The following is a 6,281-nucleotide window of genomic DNA, read 5'->3' on the forward strand; positions in this document are numbered from 1 at the left end:
GTCTCGGCCTCCCAAAGTGCTGGGATTACAGGCTTGAGCCACCGCGCCCGGCCGAGAGTCAGTTATATTTCTAAGGAAAAGATAAAATTTAATTCTTTACTTCCAGACTGACTTTTTGTGTCATTTATCTCCCCACCTCCAAATATGATACCAGTTCCCTAATGACTCATGTCATTATTGATCCTCGGGACATTTTTGCGATTTCTGTCTTCTCTGTGTTGAATGTCTTTATTCCTCTATGTTTGTCTGGAAAATACCTACTCATCTTTCAGGACTCTATTAAAGTGTCTGTCATCTCTTCTATGAAGATTTTCTTTTTTATCTTCTTTTTTGCTTTTTGGAATGGGGCCTCACTATGTTGCCCAGGCTGGTCTCAAATTCCTGGGCTCAAGCTATCCTCCTGCCTCTGCCTCCCTAAGTGCTGGGATTGCAGGTGTAAGCCACTGCTCCCGGCTGATTTTCTTGATGTATCTCTCCAACTAGTTAGAAATCCCAGTTCCCTTATTTAAATGGCTTTTGTAGCACTTGTAATAATTTCCTGCCTTTATTGGCTTGCACATTAATGTTGTTCATTAGATTAAAAGCTCTTTAAGGACAGGGGAATAATCTTATTCATCTCAGTATCCCAAATACCTAACGCAGGAGTTGGCAAACATTTTCTATAAAATGTCAAATAGTAAAATATTTTAGGCTTTGAGGGCCAGATGTCCTTTATCAGAAACACCCAACTCTGCCATGGTAGTAGGGCAAAAGCAAAAGTGAATGGGCATGGCTGTATTCCAGTAAAACTTTATTTACAAAAACATGAAGCTAGGCTAGGCGCAGTGGCTCACACCTGTAATCCCAGCACTTTGGGAGGCTGAGGTGGGTGGATCACCTGAGGTTAGGAGTTCAAGATTAGCCTGACCCCATGTCTACTAAAAATTCAAAAATTAGCCAGGATTGGTGACAGGCACCCGTAATTCCAGCTACTTGGGAGGCTGAGGCAGGAGAATCACTTGAACCCAGGAGGCCGAGGTTGCAGTGAGCCGAGATCACACCACTGCACTCCTGCCTGGGAGACAGAGGGAGACTCCATCTCAAAAACAAAGAAACTATGAAGCTAACCATATTTGGTCTTCAAAACCAGTTTGCTAATACCTTTAGTGTATGATGGACTTACAATAAATGCCTAATGAATTTTTTTTTTTTCTTGAGACAGAGTCTCACTCTGTCGCCCGGGTGGGAGTGTAATGGCAGGATCTTGGCTCACTGCAAACTCCGCCTCCCGGGTTCAAGTGATTCTCCTGGCTTAGCCTCTCAAGCTGCTGGGATCACAGTTGCCCACCACCATGCCTGGCTAATTTTTGTATTTTTAGTAGAGACAAGGTTTCATCATGTTGGTCAGGCTGGCCTTGAACTCCTGACCTCAGGTGATCCACCCACCTCGGCCTCCCAAAGTGCTGGGATTACAAGTGTGAGCCACCGCGCCCAGCCCTAATGAATTTTTTAAAATGTAAAATGAAGTGATAGAGGCAGGATTTGCATCCAATTACATTCTGTAGCAGATGCTATTGGTTTCCTGTCTATATTCTCCTGGTGTTCGCTTCTAGACACTGAAGGCTATTATAGGAAACACATGCAGCTCATTGCCTGAAGATTTTGGTTTTCTTTCTTTCCTTCTGACCAGGGAACATGCTTGGCCTGTGCACAGAGCAAGCTGGGAGTTTCGAAGACTTAATGTTATCAGAACCAATGATGTATGGGGAGTTGAATAATACCCCAATTTTCTCACCTCTCCATTGGGATACCCTGAATGTGCCCTGCACTGTCTCCCAGAGTTCCGCAGCATAACTGAGGTCCAGTTGCCCACTATGGTAACTAGCTTAATTATGTATACATTATTGACTATCTTCACTTCCTGTCTTACTACCCAACTCCTACCCAGGTTTACTGATACCACATCCTAAATAATTTTCCTGCACTCCAACCCAAACCAAGACACATACTTTTTCTATTACATACACCACAGGGCTTAGCCAGAAGACCCCTGCTGAAATGTTTTTGTTGCCTATAAAGAGAAACATATTAATTACTAGTATCTCCTAAAATATTGGCACAGAATAACACAACTACAATAAAAAAAGAAGAGGACTCTCAGAGACTAGAACATAGAAGAGGCTCTGCCATAACCCAGCTGTGTGACTTAGGGCAAATCACTTAACCTCTTTAAGATTTTGTTCACTTTCTAGGAAAGAGAGGCAGTATCATGTACCTCACTGCGTTTTTGTTAGGATGAAATAACATAAGGTATTTAAGATGTCCCATCCAGTTCCCTAAATAGAGCTATAAGATCGTTTTCTCTCCAAATCTAAAAATCTTGTTCTCAGTTCTCATTCTCTTTGGCCTCAGTAAATTTACTTTATCTGTATACAGTACTGTTATTCCTGATACTGTTTTGCGCATTTTTGTTTTACCAGCACATAACTTGTTTTCTTGTTTATATTGCTATTAAAAAAGCAGGAACTTTATCTTATGCTTATTCATACTTAAGTGAAATCATATATCTGAAAATGGTTTGCAAACTGCAAAGTGTTTTTTTGTTTTTGTTTTTAGACAGGGTCTCACTCTGTAGCCCAGCCTGGAGTACAGTGGCGCGATCATGGCTCACTGCAGCCTCAACCTCCTGAGCTCAAGTGATTCTCCCATCTCACCCTCCCTGTAGCTCAGACTACAGGCACACGCCATCATGCTCAGCTAATTTTTGTATTTTTTGCAGAGAAAGGGTTTTGCCATGTTTCTCAGGCTGACATTGAACTCCTAAGATCAAGCGATCCTCCTGCCTTGGCCTCCCAAAGTGCTGGGATTGCAGGTGTGAGTCACCACCCCAGGCCTAGTGTTTTGTTATTATTTACCTTATTCCATCAACATATTTTGAGCACCCACTGCATGCTAGTCTTTGTGCCAGGCATTAAGGATACAGAAGAAGTAAGATTTGTTCTCTGATTCAAAAGGTTAGTTGGCTGGGTACAGTGGCTCATGCCTGTAATCCCACCACTTTGGGAGGCAGAGGCAGGAGAATCCCTTGAGCCCAGGAGTTTGAGACCAACTAGGGCAACATAGTGAGAAACCCCTCCACACACACACCCTCGTCTCTACAAAAAAAAAATTTTTTGGCCGGGCGCGGTGGCTCAAGCCTGTAATCCCAGCACTTTGGGAGGCCGAGACGGGCGGATCACGGGGTCAGGAGATCGAGACCATCCTGGCTAACACGGTGAAACCCCGTCTCTACTAAAAAATACAAAAACTAGCCAGGCGAGGTGGCGGGCGCCTGTAGTCCCAGCTACTCGGGAGGCTGAGGCAGGAGAATGGCGTAAACCCGGGAGGCGGAGCTTGCAGTGAGCTGAGATCCGGCCACTGCACTCCAGCCTGGGCGACAGAGCGAAACTCCGTCTCAAAAAAAAAAAAAAAAAAAAAAAAAAAAAAAAAAAAAAAAAATTTTTTTAATCAGCTGGGTGTGGTGACTTGTGCCTGTAGTCTCAGCTACTCGGGAGGCTGAGGTGGGAGGATCCCTTCAGCCCAGGAGGTCGGGGCTCCAAAGGGCTGTGATCGTGCCACGGCACTCCAGCCTGGGCAACAAAGTAAGACCCCGTCTCAAAAAATAAAATAAAATAAAATAATTTTTAAAAAAAGAGCTTCATGAATGAGACAGATTATGAAAGTATATGAATAAAATCACCATACAGTGAGACATGTGTTAGGGTAGAGGCATGATGAAAGAATTTTAAGAGCCCCAAGAATGGAACTACTGACTTGCCTGAGGCAGGCAGCCAGGCAGACCAGATTCCATTTCCACCTCTGCTGTTTACTAGCAGAGAGATTTTGTCCAAGTTACTTAACCATTTAGACAGCAAGTTCTTGACCTAGGTACCGAGGATAAGAATACCTTCTGCACAAAATTGCCCTGAGGATTAAATAAGATGATAAATGCAAAGGACCCAGCAAAGTGCTTTAACATAATTGGTGTCCAATACGGGTGCATTTCGTTTCTTTTCTTCTTCCCAGGAAGGTAGGAAATGCTTTCACAAGGAAAAGTATTTGAACTGAGCTTATTACATGAAACCTTTGTCTTCTTACTCAGGGAGAAGAAACTAATGCTTGTAGAGTAGCTATTAGAAATAGGCACTAACTTTGGGGTTTCCCAGAATGAAGGGGGGAAGAATATTCCATCAAAGAGAACAGTATAGGAAAAGGCAAAAGGCTTGATACTATTTATTGTGCATGTTCCAGATGTGACAGGACAAGTGAACCCATGGGAGAGACGAAGCTGAAGTGGCAGACCTGAGCAGGATTGGATAACTGCAAAGTTCTTTTCCTCCCAATAGCTAGTGTTTGGAGTTTAAATGTCCAGCTAGCCCTGCAGAACCACAGACAAACTGTCTTTAGACCAAAGTTCTCACTGATGCGCAGGGTTTCAACCCTTAAGTGGAAGTATATCAATTACAAAGATCTAACCTCCTATCTAATTCCCAGGACTACACAGTAATTTCCCAAACATGGGCCTTAGTGCATAATTTATGCACTCACTTTGTAGCTTTGTAATTAAATCTGCAGAGGATTTGGAGCTACAGGGCAACGCTGGTACAACTCCCTGCATATGTAAATATACCAGGCTGGAGTGTAGAATTGATGGTTTTGAACACATCCTTTTCCTACGTACACTGCTAATGACAGCATTATGGCTGCAGTTAAGTGGGATGGATGCACTGAACAAATAAAAAATTAAAAAGCAGGCGAACCAACCAATCCACACAATCCTTCCTGATCTGAATTCCTGTGACATTCAGGGTCCGTACCATCCACGACAGCTTTCTGATATCTATTATGTATGTCCTGAACTGTCCCTTGGGAGGTCTGGTGAACTAAATCAGATATTTATCAAGTGTTTACTGTACCCTGACACTATGTTAGTAATTTCACATTCATCTTATTGAGTGCTTATTCTGTGCCAAGTGCTCTAGGTACACTGTGGAAAACAAATCGGACTTGGTTTCTGACCTTATCCAGCTTCTAAGTACCTTAGGTAATCCTTATAATAACCCTTCAAGACCAAGATTTTACAGAGAGGGAAATGAGAACTAGATGAGGTTAATACTTGGCCCCAAAGCTGACTTACCGTTAGGCACAGTAGGCACAGTGCTTAGGGCCCATAATACTTACAGGAGCCTAAGAACATGTTTTAATTTTAATTTCTTTTAAAACCAGAAGAAAAAAATGAATATAATAATAATGAATATATAATAATGAATCCAGCCTGTTTTGTGTTTGTCTTTATCCCAATACAGTCATAAATATATCTTTAAATACTTTTTTGTGGAAGAAGAGGTCCATAAAGGCAAAAGTGCCTAGAGCCCACCAAAATCATGGTATAGCCTCAATGAACTCAGGATCACGCAGTTGGTAAGAGACAGAACAAGGTGAGGCAGACCCTGTAAGCCTGACGTCCCTTTCAATTGGACATATCTAGAGGATAACTACTGTGCTTTTATATCTCTCCTAGTGCTAGGTTCATAGGGGTAGCTCCATAGTTATTGAATTAAATCACATTGAGTTAACCCAAAGTGCTTTATACAGTGGTGCTATGATTTGAATGTATGTGCCCCTCCAAAATTCATATGTTGGAACTTAAACCCCAAGGTGATGGTTTTGAGATGAAATGGGGCCTTTGGGAGGTGATTAAGCCATAAGGGCCCTGCTCTAATAGGTGGGATTAATGCTCTTATAAAAGAAGCTTCAGAGGGCAGCCTGGTCCTTCCATCTATTCTGCCATGTGAAGACACAATGTTCATCCCTCTTTGCCTCCTTCTTCCAGGTGAGGACACAGCAAGAGGCACCACCTTGGAAGCAGACAGCAGTTTTCAGAGAGCAGTTGACACCTTGATCTTGGACTTCCCAACCTCCAGAACTGTGAGAAATAAATTTCTGTTCTTTATAAATTTCCCAGTCTTAGGTACTTTGTTATAGTAGCACAAATGGACTAAGACAAGTGAATAATTAATAATATATTCTTACAGATTGAAGAAAACCCTGTGGATGCTGCAAATATCACATGGATTTTTTTCATCTGGAAAATAGACCTGAAAATAAAGTCTACACATTTTATCAACTTGTAGAATTTTTGGATCAAAAGATTAAAACAGATATTGTTGCTTACAAATAACGATGCTTATTTTTTACTACATATTAGACTTATGACAAATCTCTGATCTAAGCATGATATTCTAAAAATTAATATAAATATG

The sequence above is a fragment of the Rhinopithecus bieti genome, unplaced genomic scaffold (genome assembly GCF_001698545.2).
Source record: "Rhinopithecus bieti isolate Rb0 unplaced genomic scaffold, ASM169854v2 scaffold_10017, whole genome shotgun sequence".
NCBI classification, from domain to species: Eukaryota; Metazoa; Chordata; class Mammalia; order Primates; family Cercopithecidae; genus Rhinopithecus; species Rhinopithecus bieti.